Source organism: Tachysurus fulvidraco, chromosome 19 (genome assembly GCF_022655615.1).
Source record: "Tachysurus fulvidraco isolate hzauxx_2018 chromosome 19, HZAU_PFXX_2.0, whole genome shotgun sequence".
In the NCBI taxonomy this organism is placed as follows: domain Eukaryota; kingdom Metazoa; phylum Chordata; class Actinopteri; order Siluriformes; family Bagridae; genus Tachysurus; species Tachysurus fulvidraco.
Window position 1 is genome coordinate 21,412,113 of NC_062536.1, and position 25,000 is coordinate 21,437,112.

The following is a 25,000-nucleotide window of genomic DNA, read 5'->3' on the forward strand; positions in this document are numbered from 1 at the left end:
TCATAGCTACCAAATTTATTAGGGCTGGGCGATAAAACAATAACTATATGTATCGCGATAGACACGTGAACGATAGCGATAAAAAATGTGCTCAATAAAACGTTAAAAAAAAAAGATATTTTTTATCCTTTGTCCGAACAAAACAGAGGTTTGGTTGCATTAACAAACACAATCAATCGCTGGTAACCTTGCAACGTAGGGAGCGACACGCTAACAGCCAATCATGTAACAGTATCAAGTTTGGTTGTGCCATATTGTTGTCTCTTATTTTTATATTACAGATGTATCTCAGTTTGGGCGGAAACGATTCCTCGATTAACTCGATTACAAAAGCTCACGTCATGTTCTTGTGCAATTATTCTGTGTGTGTGAGCGTATGACAACACGCTTACGTCAAAGCAGAAGGAGAAGCGGTCATTTCAAATTGAAAAGTAAAGAAAAGGCCGTGGCGTGTATCCATTGCAAGATCGAACTGGCATACCACAACAGCACGTCGACCTATATGTATATGCTTGAAACCATGAATGGCCTCTAGGTCAAAGTTCCTGTCCATGTTTTTGCTTCTTAAATACCACAAAGCTTTCCCAGAAGACAATAAAGGCTTATGTTATGCCTGAGCTGTAGATTTAGAATCTTTTATTTCTGAAGTTAAGTTGCATGACTTAAAGGCAGTATTTTTGTATTATTATTATTATTTATTTTAATGTATGCTTTAGTTTTGATACTTTAAAAAAGTAATTTGACAGTAATTTTTTTGTTTTGTTTTTGCATGTCAGAAAAGGGTTCATTTAAAACCCAGGATGTTTGGCACTTAAATGTTCTTAATTCTTCTCAGTCAACTTTGTCATTGTTCACAGTACAAGTACAGACAGAGAAACAACGGGTATCTAAATGTTTATTTGTGATAGAAAATATTGTTGTATGCATTGCATATCATGTATTTAAAAACTAAAAGTTAATTTTTCTAAAAAAGAAAACCAATTAGTTGTTCGTTTTAAGAGACCCATCTTATTTTCTCTTGTATATTTAATATAGCTTTTTAATTATATATATATATATATATATATATATATATATATATATATATATATATATATATATATAACTGATGAAAATCTTATTATTATTTATTATTAAAACGATGATCTTCTGGGTGAAAACAGTAACTGTGACTAAAGGGACAGATTTAATTGTCCTTACTTGAGCAGTATTTCTGAAGAGGAAATGACGAGCATGTCCCTTGAGAACGTAGAGACGTTCCATCATCTACAGTAATAAAACATACAAAAACAGACTTTTCTCTCATTCTTATTTTATATTAAATATTTACACAAATTCTACAGCATTGTATAAACTATTATATAGAGAGAGTCATCTTACCTGTGCAGTTAATATGAACCACTTCATCATGATTATCACATCTGTTCTGTCCCCAGGGTGAAGATGGACACTGCAACAGATTAGAGTCGTGTTTCCTACATTTCACATGATCCAGCCAGTTAGGAGCAGATTCGACTCTCGCTTTGTCTGAGACCAAACGTTCGAGTTTGCCGCAGTTCAGCTCTCCACACACCATATTTGCTGTTTCTAGCTCATTATCCATCTGATTGTAACACACATTACCCCAGGTTCCATTGTAGAACACTTCCAGATTCCCCTCACAGCCCTTTGTGAGTCGGATCTCTTTAAACTCTGGTGAGAGAAGGACGACTTACACTTCATTTGAAAACGTCCTGTTTTATCCACACAGTGAAATATGTGTAAAATTATCTTTATATAAAAATATATTTAAGATGGTTTACATTTATAAACAAGTCCTTACTATCATGTTCAATCGTATTGAATTTCAGGAACTTTGGACCTCAGTTTTGAAATAAAACATATACATATCTAACAGGTTTATTGTCAGTCATCACACTGTACCTGAGCAGACGACTCCAACGTCCTCATGGTGTCCACATTCACCCTCTTCACACAGCTGATATCTGCATTTCCACAGGGACGTCTCGTTCCCCTCACACTCCACCTCATTCAGCCATATGGACCCAGTTCCAGGACTGGGATCTTTGTTACACACACACACACACACACACACACACACACACACACACACACACACACACACACACACACACAGACACACACACACACACACAATTCAGATATGTAAATCTCTAAATCAATCTACATATTATAACAAATAATGCAGCTCACTGACAGTTTCTTAACATTTTATTAACAGTTCTGTCCCATTTGTCGAACTGTCCCATGTAGATATGAACATTTATAGTTGAGAACTGACAGACAAAATATTTGTTCTGTTGCCATGAACTGTAAAATAATTGTATTTTTAATTAATATGCTATACAACTTTCCTACTGACATAGATCTGTTTCTTAAACTACATTTTAAAGTGCTGGTTTTCTTCAGACCTGCTCATTTTTCGGTGTTTACCTGAGCAGGTGATGTAGAGCTGTTCCCCGGAGCTGCATTTGACAGGTTCAGCTTGTGCACTGCTGCAGTTCCTCAGATGTTCTTCACTCTCAGAGCAGCTGAAACCTGTTACACACGTGTGTTTGTGTTCAGTGGTGGATGGAGAAGAGCGGTAGTTCAGAACGGAGCCACAGCCCAGCTGTCTGCAGAGCACGGATGCCTCAGACAGACTCCACGAGTCCAGGAGAACTCTCCTCCAGTCCTGCCTGAAATAAATCTCCCCCCCCCCCCCCCCGGACACTCGCTCCCTCCAGACAACCGCACTCTCCCCTCATGAAGCGCAACAGAGGATCCTGAAGCAGAAGAAGCTCATTTAAATATTGTAATGAACTCTGACTTTATTCAGTAATCTGGTGTATGTGATGTTAATGTCTCACCATTACAGATGACTCCAGCGTCATGTTTATGAGAGCATGCAGCTCGACTCCATGATGAAATGCCACATTGTGATAGATGTGTCTCCTTCCCCTGACAATCAAACACATCAGCCCAGATGTGGTTATTCCCCTCCCCAAACCAGTCCACCTTCACCACAGCCACAGCACTCCCACAATCCAGCTGTGCACACAGAACATCTGCAGCTCTCATATCCCAGCTTACAGCACAAACTGTGCCCCACACACCGCGGTACAGGAGCTCCACTCGACCAGAACAGGAGTCCGGTCCGTTCACCAGCCGTGCCTCTGTGTGACCTGAACAAACAGCCGAGAGCTCAGTGAAAGAGGGACATTAACACAGGCACCTTAAAGTTTGATTGACAGCTATGTGGTCTCTATTTAAGCAGAAGTTACATCATAATACTTAACCAGAACATATTAATCCCACATCGTTGTCATGGGAACAGGTTGAGTGTTTGAGTGAAGATGATGATGGACAGAAGTAAATCCCAGATTCGTTTCCTCTACACTGAAGCTCCTCTGTCCACACCTGACCCTCCCTTCGGCCAAAAGCAGCTGATCCCAGAACCTTCCCAGGAATCCCACAGTCCAGCTCTCGACACACAACTTCTGCATCCTGCTGGTCAAAGTCAGCATCACACACTGTGGATTAGGAACCTCCAAGAAACACCTCCACTCTCCCAGAGCACCGGTGAGGACCAGCACTGAGTCTTGGCATTCTGTGACCTGTGTTTTATTTAATTAAAATATTGCATAACTTTTCAATAAGACAGAAAGTCAAGAAATCATAGATACAAATATTTATTTGTAAATCCAAATTACAGTCTGATAAAAAATAATGTATATGTATAATTATAAACATCTTAATAATTTTAACTAATTAAGATATATTTTCATAAATTCAGATGTTTACCTGAACAACTGACTCCAGCATCCATATTATGAGCACAGAAATGTCCCCCTTGTGAGCTACAATTGTTCAGAGTCAACTCAGATCCTCTACAGTACACATCATATATCCAGATTTCTCCTGATCCTTGTCCAAAGTCAGACATGTAATTAATCTCTACAGCCTCCCCACAGCGCAGCTCTCTACACACCACTGCAGCATCTTTCATATCCCAGGCAGAACTACACACTGTTCCCCACTGTCCATTATGAAGAACCTCCACTCTCCCAGCACAGCGACTTCCACCATTCACCAACCTCACACTGTCTGAGAGAGAGAGAGAGAGAGAGAGAGAGAGAGAGAGAGAGAGATTTACATATAAACTCTATATCTCTCTCTACAGTATCTCTCACACACACACACATGCACACAATCTCTCACACTCTCACACACAAACTCACACACTCACACCCACACACACACTCTCACACAACACACACACACACTCACTCTCTCTCTCAAACACTCACACGCAGACACACACACAAACACACTCTCATGCAAACACTCACTCACACACACACACACACACACACACACACACACACACACACACACACACACACACACACACACACACACACACACACACTCACTCTGTCACACTCACACACACACACACACACACACACACACACACACACACACTCACACACACACACACTCACTCTCTCACACTCACACACAAACACACACACACACACACACACACTCATGTTAGTTCAGTTGTTTTTTTACTCACAATAAATCATGTCTAAACTCTAAACATTAATCTGGAGCTGATTTTATAAGTGAGGCCTCAGAACAAACCCTGAGGATGATGTGTGTACTCTCATGTACAGCTTTTTATATTCTATAAAGATAAAACACTTTCACTGTTTATAAAGTTACAATCACTCCAGGAAACTTTCTTCATGTCATGATTAAAACTGGTCCCTACTGTTAAAGTGAGAAGTGTGTGATGTTTTCGTGTGAATAATCAGTGTAAACTTACCAGCTGCTGTGAGTGTGAGTGTGGATGAGAGAAGAATTAAAGTCAGACAGATTTCCATCTCCCTCCTCGCTGTACACGATGTGTTCACGTCCACTCGCCCAGAGAGACTGAGAGAAGTGTATCCCCTCATTCAGCCCCCTACAGAGAGACAGACAGAGAGACAGACAGAGGGAGAGAGACGGCCACCAATCACACTCACTGTTACCTTATTAGAAAGACGAGAGGAAATCATCACACAGCCTCAATAACAAATCAGATGAGGCATCTTTCACTTTCTCCATATATATCAAAATAACGTCAGAGCTGATGAACAGAGCTCCACCTCCTGTCTCTGTGGTGTGTGACTGATGAACAGAGCTCCACCTCCTGTCTCTGAGGTGTGTGACTGATGAACAGAGCTTCACCTCCTGTCTCTGAGGTGTGTGACTGATGAATAGAGCTCCACCTCCTGTCTCTGTGGTGTGTGACTGATGAACAGAGCTCCACCTCCTGTCTCCGTGGTGTGTGACTGATGAACAGAACTCCACCTCCTGTCTCTGTGGTGTGTGACTGATGAACAGAGCTCCACCTCCTGTCTCTGTGGTGTGTGACTGATGAACAGAGCTCCACCTCCTGTCTCTGAGGTGTGTGACTGATGAACAGAGCTCCACCTCCTGTCTCTGTGGTGTGTGACTGATGAACAGAGCTCCACCTCCTGACTCTGATGAGAGTCGACCACATCACACACTGATGTCAGAGAGAGGAAACACTCGGCTGTCGTACAGCATTAATGCCTGACAGCTGCACAGAGCAGATACACACACTGATAAACACACTGTAACTACGTCAGTTACACATCCCTTCTACACACACACACACACACACACACACACACACACACACACACACACACACACACACACACACACCTCTAATGTTGTTTTTTCACCTGCTCCCTGTTCAGGTCACCACTGAGGATCATCAAGTCCACATATTTGATCTGTGACATGCTGATAAACCTCCTATTTTATCTGGACACATGCACATGCACAGAGAGAATAAGTACACACACACAAACAAAAATTTCTTGAGATTTCTGTTTAGTGAAATGTGTTTGTTCTCTTAACTGACCTGCTGAGGGCGCTGCTAGAAAACTGCTGGATTATTATTATTATTATTATTATTATTATTATTATTATTATTATTATTATTATTATTATTACACGGAAAGTGAGTATCAGTACACACAGAATCAGTACACACACAAACACAGTGAGTATCAGTACACACACACACACACAGTGAGTATCAGTACACACACACCAGAGGTGGCAAAAGTACACACATCCTTTACTGAAGTAGAAGTACAGATACTCATTTTTTAAAAGACTCCAGTAAAAGTTGAAGTAGTGACTACACTCTGTTACTCAAGTTAAAGTAAAGAAGTATGGGCTCTGACATGTACTTAAGTAAAAAGTCGCCGTTTTTACTACCTGTTTAGGGTCATGCTGGTAACTGGACGTCATGTTATATATATATATATATATATATATATATATATATATTTGCCTTCCTCCTGGCTCTCTTTGCAGCGAGGTTTGTGTTTCTCACCTCCTCGGCTTTCTGAGCACCCTGTCTGACAGCAAGACTCCAGGCGGGGCGGTCGTCAGCACAGCTCCCCCAATTGTTTACGTTGATGTTGGCCATCTTCATGCCCTTTTTGCAGACATCTTTGTACCGCAGACGTGGCTGCCCGGTCAGTCGTGCACCTTCTGCTAGCTCGCCGTACAGCAGGTCTTTGGGTGTGCGACCCGGGTCCATTCTCCTAACATGGCCAAGCCAGCGAAGGCGCCTCTCACTGAGAATGGTGAACATGCTATTCATGCCGGTGCGTTCCAGAACCTCTGTGTTGGGTACTTTGTCCTGCCACTGGATACGCAGAATGCGCCGCAAGCATCTCAGGTGGAAGCTGTTGAGTTTCACCTCGTGACTCGCTTGGTGGCGCGCCAGGACGACACGGGCGAAAGCCTTTCCAACGATGCTGAGGAGGGATATGCCTCAGTAGTTCTTGCAGTCACTGCGGTCTCCTTTGTTCTTATACAGAGTGACAATGTTTGCATCTCGCATGTCCTGGGGGATGTATCCTTATCCCCAGCAGAGGCAGAGGAGTTCATGCAGGGGTTGGAGTAGTGCTGGTTTCCCGATCTTAAGGACTTCAGGCGGGATGCCGTCACTCCCAGGGGCCTTCCCACAAGCGAGGCAGTCGATAGCTTTTCTGAGCTCTTCCAGGGTGGGTGATGTGTCTAGTTCCTCCATGACTGGCAGGTCTGGGATGGCGTCTAAGGTGGTGTCAGTGACAACGTTTTTGGTTGCGTACAGCTCGAGATAGTGCTCAACCCAGCGCTGCAGCTGTTTCCCCTGGTCTTTGATGACTTCGCCAGTCTTGGACTTAAGTGGGACGATCTTAGAGGTGGGTGGGCCTATTGCCTTCTTGATACCCTCATACATGCCCCTTGCATCCCCGGTTTCGGCAGCTGTCTGTATACTGGTGCAGAGGTTCAGCCAGTAGGTGTTAGCGCAGTGGCGGTCGGTCTGCTGTGCATTTTTCCTGGGAGACCTGAGGGCTTGTAATGTACCAGGGCTAGACACAGCCTTGTAAGCCAGGATGGCTTTCCTCTTTGCCTCAGTCACGGGCTCCATCACCTCCCATTTGGCCTCATACCAATCGGTGTTCTTGCTCTCCTTCTTCCCGTAGGCAGTAATGGCTGAGATGTACACAGCATTTCGGAGGTGGGACCACTTGGAGTCGATGGTGTCATCAGGTGTCTCTTTGGTGAGAGCCTCATGGAGCTTGCAGATGAACTGCTGTGTCTTTTCTGGGTTGTTTTTACAGCAGGTGTTGATCCGTGGACAACCCTTCTTCTTGGAGTGGTGCAGTTTCTTGGGTATTATTTGTACCTTGCTGGCCACAAGGGAGTGGTCCGTGTCACAGTCGGCACTGTGGTAGCTGAGGGTGAGAAGGACGCTGGCTAGTTCCACACGCCTTGTGATGAGAAGATCTAGCTGGTGCCAGTGGCGGGAACGAGGATGTCTCCATGTCACCTGGTGGATCTGCTTGCATTTGAAGAAGGTGTTAGTCACACATAGGCTGTGGGAGCAGCACATCTCCAGCACTCGCTGGCCATTCTCGTTGATCTTACCCCTTCCGTGCGAGCCGAGACAAGTGGGCCATGCCTCGTTTTCAGCTCCCACTCTCGCATTGAAGTCTCCTAGTAGGTAGAGGCCTTCGGTACTGGGGATATTAGATATTGCTTCATCCAGAGCCTCGTAGAACTGGTCTTTTTCTTCTGGGTTTGAGCAGAGGGTTGGGGCATACACACTGAGGATGTTGGCTGGTCCTGATGATGTTGACAGCCGGAGAGCAAGGATCCTCTCAGTGCCCGATGACGGAGGCTCGATGAAGGCGACGAGTGTTTTCTTTACAGCGAAGCCGACACCGTGCTGCCTAGGTTCATCCGAAGGCTTTCCTTGCCATTAGAAAGTGTAATTGGCTTCCCTGATGGTGCCGCTGCCAGCCAGTCGGGTCTCTTAAAGACAGGCAATATCGACATTCATTCGGAAGAGTTCCCTGTCAATGACGCCAGTCTTCCGTGCATTGTTTACCTGCTGCAGGTCAGTGATGAATACAGGACACAAGGTCCTGACGTTCCAGCTTGCAAAAGGAAGAGCTTTAGTCTTCTTTATTCTTCTTTGCAACTTGCCTGTTGTAGAGTTTGTAGCCTGCTTGTCGAGATAATTCTCTAAGCTCCACGCACCCAGTGAAGCAAGCAGGCTATGGCAGGACAGCACCTTATTGACTGGGGGCTGCCCAGCTTGAGGTGGGCGGTAGCTGTCCAATGAGACATGGTGATCTCTCCCACCATCGAAAGCAGCCCCTGGCGCCAAGATCTACGCCAATCGAGCTACGGCTTAGAACCGGTAGACTGCTGCTTCCCGTGTTGTGCCGACGCCAGAGACGATAATGTGTGTGTGTGTGTGTATGTATAAATAATTTTGGAGTGTGCTTATGGATATTTGTGTTCATCAGCCACAAGTGTGTTACGAAAGTCAGGCACTGATGTAGGTGAGGTAGGAAGGAGTCAGCGTTCACATTCATCCCAAAGGTGTTCATTAGAGATGAGATCAGAAAACAACCAGAAAGGTCAGGTGGCCCAATACTTTTGGAAATATAATGTATACCAAGTATATCACCAAGGCCATATCCCAAACTGTAGGGAGATTCCGGCTCTGTCCTTGAAAACAACTCAAAATTATTGTGATGTTTTACAAATGATATACTAAATGAATACTAAAAGTAGAAATAATACTAAAAGTAACGAGTCCATTTTGAAAATGTAAGAAGTAAAAAGTACAGATATTTGTGTAAATATGTAATGAGTAAAAGTGAAAAGTTGTCCGAAAAAAAATAGTGGAGTAAAGTACTGATACCAGAAAAATGTACTTAGGTACAGTAACGAAGTATTTTTACTCCGTTACTTCCCACCTCTGACACACACACACACACACACACACACACACACACACACATACACACACACACACACACACACACACACACACACACACACACACATACAGTGAGTAAAGAGTAAAGAGAGTTAATGGTAAGGAGACAACATCCAGACATCCCAGTTCACCAAACACTCTATGACCATTAACCCTCCAGATCTGCTCCTTTACCTGAGAAAAGCTATTCATAAAAATCTAAGCGAAACAAATGTGTTTTTATCCTGGACTTAAATACTGACACTGTGTTTGAGCCACAAACACTAATTGGCAGTCTGTTCCATAACAGTGGGGCTCTGTAAGAAAAAGCTCTGCCCCCTGCTGGAGACTTTTGTACTTGAGGTACTACCAAATATCCTGCACCCTTTGATCGAAGTAGGTGTGACGGATCATAAAAAACTAAAAGATCTCTCAGTACTGTGGCGTGTGACCATTAAGTGCTTTATAGGTTAGTAATAGTATTTTATAATCAAAGTGAAACCGATCTAGCAGCATTATTTTTTTGTAGCAATGAAAAAAGCCATGGCTTTCCTTCCATGCTAATCGAAATACTGATAATTTAGTTTGAGGACATTTATGTTCTAATTTCCTAGCTGATTGTTTTACAATTTTGTGTGTTGTCATTATACCAAGGTGCAAATTTTCTCTCTCTAATTACTTTCCTTTTAAGTAGAGCTACAATACTTGTAATACAAACTCATTTGGTTTGACCCATGTTTCTGTTAAACACAGAACACTAAACTTCTGATCTGTAACCATTCCATCATCCATAAGAGCATTAGATACAAGAGATCTTATATTTAACAGTCCTAACTTCAGATCGAAGGTGCCTAACAGTTTTCACCTCTCTCTCTCTCTCTCTCTCTCTCTCTCTCTCTCTCTCTCTCTCTCTCTCTCTCTCTCTCTCTCCGAACTTAACCTGGTCACTCAACACCAGCTCCGTTAGCACAGCAGAATCTCTACCTCTTACTAAGACTGAGAAAAGCCCATCTCCCTCCCCCCATCCTGACCACATTCTACAGAGAGACCTTTGAGATCATCCTGAGCAGCTGCATCATTGTCTGGTTTGAGAACTGCACCATCTCGGTTCGCCAGACCCTGCAGAGGACAGTGAGGACAGCTGAGAAGATCATTCACTTTGATCTATGTGAGAATAATTGTAAAAAATACTTAATCTTCTCTGATAATGTTGTAGACTTTCTGTACAGAGCATATTGTTCTCTCTCTCTCTCTCTCTCTCTCTCTCTCTCTCTCTCTCTCTCTCTCTCTCTCACACACTCACACACACACACACACACACACACACACACACACACACACACACACACACACACACACACACACACACACACTACCATAAGCAGCTCTACAACAAATGGTCCTGCCATAAAACACCCCTGCCTTAAACATTCTGTGTTAAAAGGATAGGAAATAAAGGGAGTGTAGGTACACATAAACACAGATGCACACACACACACATACCAATACACACACCCACTACACCCCCCCTCCCTTCTTGTACGACTATATATCTCTGTTTTACCTAATAAACTTTGGAACTTCTCTTTTAAAGACTGATTCGTGTGTTTCATTGAGACTTCCCCAAAAGCTTGTGGAGAACAGAAACCGAGCAGAGGACAAGAGGCTGAATTTAGTGATCCTGCCCAAGCGGCTGATGAGAATTCCTTACAGTTCTTGGGGCCTCGTCCGGGATACCAGTACTCGAGTAAGTGCTGATTTGGTATCTTGTCATACCGGTTAAAGTATAGGCACTTTCCTCGTGTACTGGTATCTATATTGGGGTTATCAGTATTCGGGTAAGTGCTGATTGGTATCTTGTCATATCGTTCAAAGTGTAGGCACTTACCTCGTGTGCTGATATCCATATCCGTGTATAGCTAAATCAATATTATCGAATTTCATCACTGGTTATTGAACCAGTGGAATAGCACGTGCAGAAAATGTCTCTAAGGTTAGAGGCTATAAATTTATTTGATCACCCTCTCTGTCTCGGTCGCTGGTCTCCAATTGTGTTGTGTTGATTGTGTTGTGTTGATTGTGTTGTGTTGTTTGTGTGTAATAATATTAGTTATACCTATAGTTGGACATGGGTAATTCAGGAACAAAATATCCTAAGCCAGACCACGAGGAAACTCCTTGTGACTGGATGAACCATTGTGGTCTATGTTGTTATACTACCCCCTGGCTAGCTAATTTAGCAGGGTGGACTGAATCACAACCTCAATTTTTGACATATCCTCGCAGTGGTACATTTAAACCTGAATATTTGGCATCTGCTTCATTCAAATATATGATGGCTTCGGTGACCCTGATTAAGATTATCAGTACATGACAGATGTGCATGGCTATAAGAAATAGATAGAAATGAAATTAATCTGGGATAAATATCACGCTATTCCAAACTCAAAAAAGAATTAAAATTTCTGCCGAAGTTTGATCCTCAAACTAAAGCGAAATCGCTAATCCTTTGTTCCTCACAACCTTCATGCATAATTGTAGATTTGAGGTGCAGAAGGTTCTTAACAATACAACAGTTAAATCTCTAGGGGAGCGAGTGCGCACCATGGAAGGTGTTCTGATTATTTGCCATTGAGGCATATCACAATAGAGAGATTAACAACCTGTGCAGCGCAGATTGATTGACACATGAGATCAATGCAACGCGAGAGTGATAAGCTTTTGAATGGCTCTCGTGGAAATTTGATGTCATAGATTGATTTGTCTGCGCAGTGCTGCATGCAGTCAAATACATGTAAACAATACACCTGTTTCATTATGTTCAGGCTGAATACAGATGCCCCTACACCAGGGGCGGTTCTGGACCTTTTTTAGGGTGGCTTCAGCCCCCCCTGTGTGTGATCTCAGCCACCCTGTATTGTAGTCTTTGTGTGTCTTCAGCTGTCTGCTTTATTTGAACGGAGAATCACAGGTACGTGCAGCGTGCATGCGCAGTCAGAGCTGGAGGTGTTTATCTATAACGTTAATCGGCGGAAAGACGCAAAGACGGCAACCAAAAGCAGTGAAATTTCACTATTCTTATTACCAGAGTTGTCGTATAATATAAAAAATAAAACTCTTTTTGTTTTAAATTCTCACTTAGGGCTAAACCCCCCTAAAGATGAAATCCTAGAACCGCCCCTGTAGGACCACAATGAGGTGGTGGAGGGAACTTCACTGAGTCTCATTTGCTCTGCTCGATCTCCATGTCCCTTCAAACCCCCTATTATTACATGGAGCTTCCTGCCTGAGGAGAGAAGACAGGAGCAGAACCACAACACCAGCTTCAGGTCCTCAAAGCTGAACTTCAACGTTACTCACCTGCATCATGGGCTCGATTTCACCTGCACTGCCACCTACCAGCTCTAGAACAAATCAGTACGGAGCTCTTATACTCTACATGTTCTGTGTAAGGGTTTAATCTTAATCAAGTTACATTCAGTAGACCTTTAATGATTTATGGAGTCTCCTAAATCCTGTTCCTCCTCCTTCAGATGGTCCTAGAAACACATCAGTATCAGTGTCTCCATCTGATTCAGTACTTTTGGGCAGTTCAGTGTCTCTGAGTTGTAGCAGTGATGCAAACCCAGCAGTGCTGAACTACACCTGGTACAGAGAGAACGGAGAGCAGATAGGAACCGGAGACCATCTCACCATCAACACGACTGATTCTACACACAGTGGTTTATATTACTGTAGAGCTCAAAACCAGCATGGAGATCACAACACCTCTGTGTTCCTGGATGTTCAGTGTGAGTATTTATTTGTCTTAAGATTAAAATTTTAATTGCAAATCTTGACTTAGTATATTTTTTAATTTTTTTTGGTGCATCTGGACAAACAGCCATAGCTATGCTCTATGAATCATACAAGTTATATGTGTAGGGTGATATGATAGGCTATTTAAAGACTAAAACCGAAGGGAACGTGGTATGTGTGTGTCTGTTTGTGTGTGTTTGTGTGTGTAGGTGGATGGGGTGTGTGGGTGTGTGGGTGTGTGTGTGTGTGTGTGTGTGTGTGTGTGTGTGTGTGTGTGTGTGTGTGTGTGTGTGTGTGTGTGATGTTGTAGATAACATCGTTGGCTAACGTTCAGTCTGAGGGAGGGTGAGTTTTAAGTTCTTCTCCTAACACATTTAGGAATAAAGTCATACATATGACAGATCAATGTTATAACCTTTTATTAATTTCAACAACTAATTTCAAATAAATAAATAAATAAATAAACTGGTGTTAAACAATATGAAAGATGGTGTAGCGGGAGTGGAAAAGGGATTTCCACAAACCAAAACGCGTATCAAACATGTGAGTTTTAAGTACGTCTCTCCTAGATCATTTGGAACTAAGACATACATCCCAGATAGCAATTACGTTTGGGCCACATGTGGGTATTATCTGGCACATATGGCCTAGATGTGGCATGGCTATACAGATATGGGCCAAATTGTGGCCATATTTGTTTTGCCATAACTTAAAAATCGGCGAGAAATGCTCTCTTGGTTCACAACTCATTTTGAGTTATATGGCCCAGATAACACTGTGTAAGCTACGTTCAGGTGAGTGATTGGCACTTTACAGTCATATAATTGAAATATGCAGCATTATGTGTCAATATTGCATATTATTAAGCGTTTAGTTATTAGTTTAATTGAGGAAGGGGTCAAATTAGCTAATATTTTCCTCAGTTTAACAATACAGTTTAATGTACGCTAGGGCTCCGCTGGTATGGCGTTTTAAATTCCGATGTTTTTGGCTATAAATCAACAGTGCATGAGTAAAGTTGGCCGCATATTCACAGATTGGAGTTTCCCAAGTCAATAACTCCTGAGCTAAACGCTGTTACTACACAAATAACACCTCTTTTCTATCGTAGTAATGTAGAGAGGCAGCTACAACCCAATTTTCCTCAAAATCAGTTTTCCTCGGCGGTGGACAAAATACATGTCTCTATTTGTGAACCAAGGGACCGTCTGCAAAGTGCAAAACCCGAAAAGCGAATACTAAAAACAGTCAACTTGGGAGAAATGTCTTTTTGTATAATTTTTATGTTTATATGAAAATATTCCCCCCAAAAGTAAAACACATTTCCTCCAAGTAAGTGTTGTAGTATAACTATCAGGACATCAGTGATGTGTGAGCTGAATTTGGTGACGGTGGTTATTGACTGTTTTTTAGCATTCGCTTTTCAGGATTTGCACTTTGCAGACGGTCCCTTGGAATCTGTCTCATGCACTGAAAGTCATGCATGTCTTTTTTTTAAAGCAGAATACATCCAGTGGAAATTTTAACCAGCTGGTGAAAAAGTATTCTAAAAACAAAATCTAAATAATTTGTCATAAGAAATTATGGTATTATTATGGCCCATACAATTTAAAAAAAATTGTACAATTTGCAATTCCTTTCGAAAATATACTGGAAATTTTTTTTGGTCAATCAGATGTGGTTAATTATTGCAATTAAAATATTAAAGGAGGAAATTTATATTAAATTACTTTTTCTCCCATTATCCAGCTCTAACTTCCATATTGTATTGCTGCTAGCATTATTTAAATTCATCTTTATTGCAGAGACCGAGAGGGGGGGTAGGAGGGAGTGAATGAAGAAACACGAGGCCCAACAAAACACTGCCGACCCTCATTAGGCACATCAAAACTCAATTTAAGTTCTCTGTACAAGTTAATTTGATTTTTTTTGTGTTTTTTTTTCTTACTCTGAGTTAAACGCATTCTTAAATGTATTCTTATGTTTACTCTTAAAGCTGTAATTATTTAAACACTTGTTTTGAAGTAAATTGTTTTTAGTACATTTGTTGTTGAGTGTTTCATTTACCTTTAAGTAAATAAGAGTTTTACATACTGTCAGCTGCATGTGTGGCACATATGGGCCAATAGATTTTAACAAAACTCAACCATACTAAAATTGCATATAAGGCAATTTTTTTTTGCATATAAGGCAATTTTTTTTATTTGGGCCACATTAAATTGTATTATTTTTCTCATGTTTGGTGGAGTTATGGCACTCCTTTGGTTCAGTTCTTTCAAAGAAGAGGTGTGCCATATTTGGGCCACATAAAATTACATTTGGCTCATGCTTGGTAAACTTACGGCACTGATTTGGTTCAGTTTTGGCAAAGGAGATGTGGGCCATATCTGGGCCGACAAACACAAACTAATCTGGGCCACAGCTCAGCTGTTTATCTGGCCCAAATCTGGGCCAAAGGAAATTTGCTGACTGGGATATGTCAGATCAATGGTTTGACATTTCATTAATTTCTTAATTCATTAATGTGCTTGCTAAAGCACATTCTTATTCTCTTGCATACTTATTATTATTATTATTAATGTGCTTGCAAAGCACATTCTTATTCTCTTGCATACTTATTACTATTATTAATGTCCTTGCAAAGCACATTCTTATTCTCTTGCATACTTATTATCATTAATGTGCTTGCTAATTATTATTAATGTGCTTGCTAAAGCACATTCTTATTCTCTTCATACTTCTTCTTCTTCTTCCGGACACTTTTTCGGCGCGTAACCTGTCCCGCAGCTTTTGTCCTAGACCAATAAATGAGGTGTCAAATCGACCGGCTCATTGAGGAGAGGTGTGCTATCTATTTTGTAAGCGATCAGAATTCCAGAATTCCCAGTATGGAAGTTCAAAGAGGTGTTTTTTCCCCCATAGACTTGAATGGGGAATCTCTCTGTAGATGTGCTAACATCCAAAAGAGGGCAGCAGACACCAGTGAATCTGTCAGATCACACAACGTTGGAAGAAAAAGATCAAGGACGGAAGTACATTTTTCGGTCAGAAACGCGTTTTGGATTAAAGCGTTTTGGATTAAAAGCCTTACATATTCCAGTTCCTTAGACTCTTGGGGATTTTTTACAAGCATTTGTTTTGGAAAATATTACCCCAGTGAAGAAAGGTAAGCGCCGCCTATTTCCAGTGACTATCAAGTTGGATTAAATTAGTATGATGGCTATAAATCGCATTATGCTTTGTGTGTGGGCTTAATAAAATCCCGAGAGTCTAAGCTTTCAAACACTATAACATTTAACCGTGTATTTAATGCTTAAACCTAGTGGTCGCGTGCCTTGGACAGCACGGCGGTCACATATGTTGTTGTTTCTGCCATTTGTATAACTTTTTGTTGTTTTCAACTATCAGTGTAGTTTTTATAATTTTTTATTTCACTTTAAACTAATGTCCTTTTAAGAACAGCAACGGCTCTTTTAAGAGCCACCCATTAATTAAAATTAAGCGCATTTTTTCTTTGTCTCCTCACATTACATAATTATTTTTTGACATGATATGACACGTATATCACAAAGAATGATAAGAATGACTTTAATATAATAAAGCTTGGGTACTGTTAGACGTGCCATTCTTCACATTAGTGAATCCGTTTAGCATGCAGAGGTTCGGGGTTCGAATCCACCCTTGGACAGTTTTTTTTTTCTAAAACTTTATAATAAGGGTTCATTAGTTGACATTAGTTACCACATTACTTAACATGAACTAATAATGAACTGCACTTCTACAGCATTTATTCATTTTGTTCATGTTAATTTCAACATTTACTAATACATTATTAACACCGTGTTAACATTACTTACTATACTGTGAACTAACATGAACAAAGAATAAACTTTATTTTAACAATGATTACTAAATACAATAATTTATTACTCACGGTTAATAAATGTTAGTTAATACATTACATTTGAACTAATGATCCTTATTGTAATGTGATTATATTTTTTCCCAGTAGTTAATATACTGTGAACTAACATGAACAAAGAATAAACTTTATTTTAACAATGATTACTAAATACAATAATTTATTACTCACGGTTAGTAAATGTTAGTTAATACATTACATTTAAACTAATGATCCTTATTGTAACGTGATTATATTTTTTCACAGTAAAATCACTGATTGATGCTTTAGTTCAAGATCTTCATGGCGCTTGTTTCAGGACAAAGATAAATGGATTTTCAGGTGTGCTCTTTTGTTGCAGGTGAGAAACTAGTCTGCAAATACAACCATAGTAACTGTGCAGCCATACCCTAGCAACCATGTAGTGCACCTTACGAACCATATTGCAATATAAAGAAGCCATATCTCAGTTACACGACATAAAACACTCAGCACGATGAGGGGAACTGACGTCACGTGTAGCCCTGCCACCAAAATAAGCGAAATCCAAAATTTAGCACAACATGGACATGTCATATATCAAAACACTCAGCACGATGAGGGGAACTGACGTCACATGCAAGCACATTCACATTTTCTTTAGGAAATGTACCATTCTAGTTTTCTTATTCTTCTCTTTTTCTTATTTCTTGTCAGGGCAATAAAACTGGGGTGGATGGGTGTGTGTGTGTGTTGTGTGTGTGTGTTGTGTGTGTGTGTGTGTGTGTGTGTGTGTGTGTGTGTGTGTGTGTGTGTGTGTGATGTTGTAGATAACATCATTTGAGGGAGGGTGAGTTTTAGGTTCTTCTCCTAACACATTTAGGAATAAAGTCATACATATGACAGATCAAAGTTATAACCTTTTATTAATTTCAACAACTAATTTCAAATAAATAAATAAATAAATAAATAAATAAATAAATAAATAAATAAATAAATAAATAAATAAACAAACAAATAAAAATCATAATTAAAAAAAACTTTGACCTATTTTCTTATCGATAATGACAGCTGTCATATCAGCTGATAAGATCTTGATAAGAGACACTATATGGGCTCAAAACTGTCAAGTTAATGAAACTCACCCCTTATATCTCTCTGGCGCTAGTTCAGTTTGTTTACTTACCTTTAAACTCTTCCCTTTCGTCATTGGGGTCAATATTTTTCATAAATCCCCAAGTGTCCAAGGAAATTGAATATTCAAGCCTTTTAATCCAAAACGCTTTGCTCGCCTCACAATAATTATGTATCTGACCGAAAACTGTAAACAGTAGTTCACTTCCGTCCATTCTTTTGGCTCTCACTTCTCATTGGAGGCTTATAAAACTACACTTGATTCAGATTTGTAGTTCAGAGTCTAACGAATCAAACAAGCCCTCTCATGAGCCACTCGGTGCTCGTGGTGCAGAGATAGACAGCTAAGCCAATGATAGCTCTCCATTCTATTTGGAACACCCTCCTTTTGATTGACAATTGCTCCCTCCAGTAGCAATTTCATGATCTGTTACCTTTACAGCTCTTCCAAAATTTGATGTTGAGCAAGTATGTTCAGAGCTAGTATTCCCAAAGGCCGGGAGGCTAGGGTGCCAATACTTTTGAAGAAGAATACCCAAACACACACACACACACAAGCACACACTAGCACACACTCACACACAAACACTCACTAACAAACACACACACACACACACATACACACACACACGCACACACACTCACTAACACACACACACACACACACACACACACACACACACACACACATACACACACACAAACACACACAAACACACACGGTATGAGTTCATACCTGAATACCTGTGTCGCAATTCACCGTATTGTGCTGAGTGTTTCGATATATCACGTCAATGTTGTGGAACTTTTTTGATTTTGCATATACTGGAGGCTGTGGGAAAACTGAAAGGCCAGTCGGTCCACCAATTTAAATCTATGTCCAGAGTATCACCCTAAAGAAGCTGGCTGAGTTTGAGTTAGATAGCTAGAAAGCTTGCTGAGTTATAAACTTCTAAACGTTATAATGGGTGTCTATGGCAAAAAAGACCATTTTGAGACCCGGTTCTGTGAGTACCAGAACTCTTATCACTTAGAAAAGGAACAGCAACAAACTTCAGACCAGGGTCTACACCATAACCGATCTTGCTGCATATGACTCAAAAGCCCTAGGAGGAGTTTCTCTGGATACATTTTTGATACAGAATTTGTATTTAACAGACGGTGTGAGGACAGATGACCTGAGCACTCAGCTGTATCAGTGGGACTTAAATCCATCTGTATACAGCAGTGATCACATCAGTGTCCATGTTGGAGTGCCAGTGTCTCGGTCATCTTACATGAAACCGTGTCTCTCCTTATTAAACACACGCTTTTATCACATAAAGCTCTAAAGTTCTAATGAAAGGCAGACAGACAGACAGATATAACAGAGACAGAAAGACAGAACTGAATAAATTCCCATTTGTTTAGTGATCTAATGTTGAATAAATATAAGTTCTTGCTACACGTTCAGAGGATGAGAGAATGAGAGTTTATATGTATTTTAATATTAAAATTTAAATGGGGCATTATGTGATCAGCTGAGGGGAGATTTGTGTAGCCTCCATCATCCTGTATGTCTCAGAGGAGGTGATGAGCTGGAGACTCTGTGTGCTGTGGTCCGTGTTAGTGTTTCGTGTCATGTATGTGTTTAGTGTTTAACACATTGTTTAGACTTTGTGTATGTGTTATGATTGTATTTACTCTGTTAAAAACCTCCCGCTTGCTTTGTGCAATTTAAATGGATGAATGTTAAACATGCTTTTAAATTTCATCCATTTAAACATCCATTTCATCCTCGGATGGAGTGATGTAGTAATGCACACAAGACATGTCCAGTTGCAGCACACAGTTAATTCCAATACTGTTTTTTTGTCTTTGCTATCATACCTTTGGGTATAACATGGATATTATGCTACACTGGATAAGGATTATTGTGTATTATTGCACTACATCATTAAATTTATTTGTGTATGTTCTCCAGGTGAACTTTCCTGAACCCAGAGATAAAATCAGCATTGTTTGTTTTCTGTTTTTTGTTTGTTTCAGTAATTAATGTGTGACCTAATAATAAATGTGTTAAACTGAATCAGTTTGGTGTCATTCTGTAATGCAGTCGCAGCCCTTACTTGTTCTTAGTCTTGAGACATGTCATTACTAGCTGAAATCAATCCTCTGCCTGCTCACACCACCATATGCTGGTGACTGCATGAATAACCAACTAAATCAACCAAAATAAACCAAAATGTTCATCAAAAATATTTATTTATTATTTTTTAAGTATTTAAGTTATGGTTAATTATGTTACCAAATATAACACAACTTAAATAATTAAACTTAAATAAGCCCAATAAATGTAAATTATACATTTATTAAGGACTTTGTTTTAAAATTGTCTAATAATTAATATTTTGGGAGATTTGTTTAAGTGTAATAATCACTCCTAAAACCAGTTTATCTCATCAATAGAATAGAATAATTTATTGTCATTGTACAATGAAATGAAGGCTCACATTTAAAAGGAGCACACATTCAAATTCTAATTAAAGCAATACCACGACTGAGATGCCCTTGAGCAAGGCACCGAACCCCAAACTGCTTCCTGGTGTTCTGTTACTGATAATTTGTTATTGTGTGTGGGCACGTGTGTGTTATTGTGTGCGTGTGTGTGTTATTGTGTATTTGTTAGTGTGTGTGTGTGTGTGTGTGTGTGTGTGTGTGTGTGTGTGTGTTATTGTGTGCTTGCAGCTGTTTTGTGTAGAGAATTCTCCATCAGTCTACCAAAGAGTGTAGAAGCTCTGAGAGGACTCTGTGTTCTCATACCCTGCAGTTTTCAGATTGAAGAACGATATGACGTAGACCTCCAGGGAGATCCTACAGGAATCTGGTTAAAAGATGGCACTGATATCAGTAACAAAGTCTTTAACTCTAAAGTAAATACAGAGAACAAGATTGAAGGTGAAATTATAGGAGATCTCCTCATGAAGAACTGCACCACCTTCTTCTACAACACCAGTGAGAGTGACAGAGGAACATATTACTTTAGGTTAGATCAGATTATATTAGATTAGATTCAACGTTATTAGAGGCTACGGAAAGTTTAAAAAACACTTATAGACCATCAGCATCAGAAAGAGTTCAAGGTGAGTACTGCAGCAGTGTGTGTATACACACACACATACACACACACACACACACACACACACACACACACACACACACACACACACACACAGATACACACACACACATACACACACACACACACACACGGTAGTTCACCATAGTGTAAAGTGGGAGTGACAGTTAAAGACTGAGTGACTATAAACACCAGATATTTAAATTCAGATTTATAAACGTGAATTAGATTTATTTATATACAGCCTGGCAAAAAAAAATCACCACCTTAATTTTAAATAGAAATTAATTAATTAAACATGAGTGAATGAATTAAAAGAATGAAACAGGTAAGAGCTTTCCACTGAATTATTACTGCAGTGATTAATATGTTTCAGCTGCTAACAGGTTATTTAATACGAACTGAAGCCGTGAGCAGCTTCTCATTTCTTAAACCACCAAGTGGGAAGTCAGATCCTGTGGTCATGGGAAAGACATTACTCTGTTTCAGAAGGGGCAAATTATTGGCCTGTGTCAAGCAAGGAAAAGGGCAAAGGAGCTGAAACTACTAACCCTGGTTCCAGAAACTCTGGAAGCTTTGTGGAGAAACATCTTCCAAGTGGTCAGAAAAAAGGATGGATTATGATAAGAAATCACTTCAACTTTTGGTGAAATTAAATCATAAAAAACAACAGTAGAACTTAATTGTGTTACGTGTTAAGTGTTAATTGTGTTAAGTGCTGAAGTCACCAATGTAATTTTTGGTGCATTAAAACCCCTGAATTTTCATTACACAACTAAGTAAGCTACATTTTTCACCATGTAACTGAAATATTCACTTTTTGTTACACAATTCAGGAAACTATGAAATAAAGGAAATACAGCTTGTGGTTTTAAACCTGACAGAGTGGTAGAAAAAACACACATATAATCTTTCTTTCTTTCTTTCTTTCTTTCTTTCTTTCTTTCTTTCTTTCTTTCTTTCTTTATTTGTTTGTTTGTTTGTATGTTTGTTTGTTTGTTTTTAGATGACTCTTTATACCTCAAAAATTTTAAATGCTATTTTGTCAAGTGCAAAATTTCATACAACTGTAAACATTCAATTCAATTCAAGTTTATTTGTATAGCACTTTTTTACAATAAACATTGTCTCAAAGCAGCTTTACAGCGCATAAACATAGAGCAGAAGGTAGACATAATTAATGATAAAGTAAATAATGAATAATAAAAGAAATAAGAATTAACAGAATAAAAATTCTAGGTTATTATTAGATGTATATAGTTCACAATGTCTATGTATTTATCCCCCTATGAGCAAGTCTGAGGTGACTCAGGCAGCAGTGGCAAGGAAAAACTCCCTTAAATTGGTAAAGGAAGAAACCTTGTGAGGAACCGGACTCAAGGGGGAACCCATCCTCATATGGGTGACACTGGGGGTGTGATTGTAATATACAGTCATTTAAATGTTGTATTGGTGTAAGGATCATGGACTTCGGATCTCCTTAGTATCACAGTGTCTAACTGGAGATGTCTCAGGATTCTCAGAGTCGGCCTCGGCTCAGTGGACGTCCAAAGGCTTCGTCCCACAGAGGACGTTGGGAGCTGGTACAGTGTCTGGATGCCTCGGGATGGGTACAAAGAGAGAAGCCGTGGAAAGGGATTAACATATCTGCTGTTCATAAAAATGTGCCGGTCTTATGTACTGGTGCATAATATTATGGGGTGTATTATGTGTACGCCTGACTAAAGAGATGAGTTTTTAATCTACATTTAAACTGGGAAAGTGTGTCTGAGCCCCGAACACTATCAGGAAGACTATTCCAAAGTTTGGGAGCTAAATACGAAAACGCTCTACCACCTTTAGTAGACTTAGATATTCTGGGAACTACCAAAAGTCCTGAGTTTTGTGATCTAAGAGAGCGTGAAGGATTGTAACGTGTTAGAAGACTAGTTAGATACATGGGAGCTAAACCATTAAGAGCCTTGTACGTAAGTAGCAGCAGTTTGTAGTAAATTCTAAACTTAACTGGTAGCCAGTGTAGAGATGATAAAATTGGGGTTATATGGTCATACTTTCTTGTCCTAGTGAGAACTCTGGCAGCTGCATTTTGGACTAACTGTAACCTATTTATTAAAGATGCAGGACAACCACCTAGTAATGCATTACAATAGTCCAGTCTAGAGGTCATGAATGCATGAACTAGCTTCTCAGCATCAGATACAGACAGGATGTTTCTCAGCTTGGCAGTATTTCTGGGTGGAAGAAGGCTGTTTTGGTAGTATGGGCGATATGATTTTTAAAAGACAAGTTGCTGTCTAATATAACACCGAGGTCTTTCACTATTGAGCTACTAGTAACAGTACATCCCTCTAAATGGGAGTTAAGTTGTAACAGTTTCTGTGCACTGGTTTTTGGACCTATGAGTAGTATTTCTGTCTTATTGGAGTTTAACAATAGAAAGTTGCAGCTCATCCAGTCTTTTATCTCTCTGAGGCATTGAGTTAATTTGGACACTGTGGCTATTTCATCTGGTTTTGATGAGATATATAACTGTGTGTCATCAGCATAACAATGGAAACTAATGCCATGTCTTCTAATAATGTTCCCTAATGGAAGCATGTATATAGAGAAAAGCAGAGGTCCGAGAACTGATCCTTGAGGGACCCCATAATTAACTGGTAATAAACTGGAGGATTCACCATTTAATTCTACAAAATGGTATCGCTCTGAAAGGTAGGATCTAAACCAGCTTAAAGCCTGACCATGAATACCTGTGTAATTTTGTAAGCGATCTAGAAGAATGTTGTGGTCTATAGTGTCAAATGCAGCACTAAGGTCAAGTAGAACTAATAGCGACATACAGTCTTGGTCCGAAGATAAGAACAAGTCGTTTGTAACTTTAACAAGTGCAGTTTCTGTGCTATGATGGGGCCTGAAACCTGACTGAAACTCTTCAAGGATGTTGCTCTCCTGTAAGAAGGAGCTCAGTTGAACAGACACAACCTTTTCAAGTATTTTAGACATAAATGGAAGGTGTGAGATAGGGCTGTAATTTGATAGTTCATTAGGATCTAAGTTAGGTTTTTTGATGAGTGGCCTAATAACTGCCAACTTAAAAGACTTCGGGACGTAACCTAAAGATAACGAGAAGTTAATGATATTAAGAAGAGGCTCACCAGCTTTATGTAACACTTCTTTCAGTAGTTTAGTTGGGATGGGGTCTAGTGAACATGTTGTTGATTTAGCTGTAGTAATAAGTTTATCTAACTCTTCCTGTCCTGTACTTGTAAAGCTGTGTAAAGCCTTAGGTGAGATTGTGTCACTAGTTGCTCTCATATGTTGAGCGTCACCTATTTTATTCCTGATACTTTCGATTTTATCAGTGAAGAATCTCCTCACTACTGAAATGTGATGGAATAGTGTGTTCAGATTTCTGTTTTTTTTTTGTTAAACTAGCCACTGTGCTAAATAAAAACCTGGGATTGTTCTGGTTATTTTCTATGAGTTTGCTCAGGTGCTCAGCCCTAGCAGCTTTTAGAGCCTGTCTATAGCTGGACATACTGTCCTTATACACAATTCTAAAAACCTCTAATTTAGTTCCCTTTCGAGGGAACTCGACGCTGCGTCAGTGCTGACGCTATGGGAATGCTTCTTTGAGGAAGTTGTGTCTGAAGCTTTTTGTGCACACACGCTATTTAATGGCTCGGAAAGGACACGTGACGGAGTAATTACT

General features: G+C 40.1%; 2 protein-coding genes across 7 annotated transcripts in view; one reads left to right on the plus strand and one right to left on the minus strand.

The window, feature by feature from the left end:
- Positions 1 to 25,000, minus strand: part of LOC113650187 (B-cell receptor CD22-like) — a 1,781,460-nt gene that overhangs the window by 595,109 nt on the left and 1,161,351 nt on the right. The gene's annotated exons all lie outside the window — the stretch shown is intronic.
- The window catches only part of LOC113663360 (antigen WC1.1-like), an 870,979-nt gene that overhangs the window by 300,607 nt on the left and 545,372 nt on the right, over positions 1 to 25,000 (plus strand). The window lies entirely within an intron of this gene.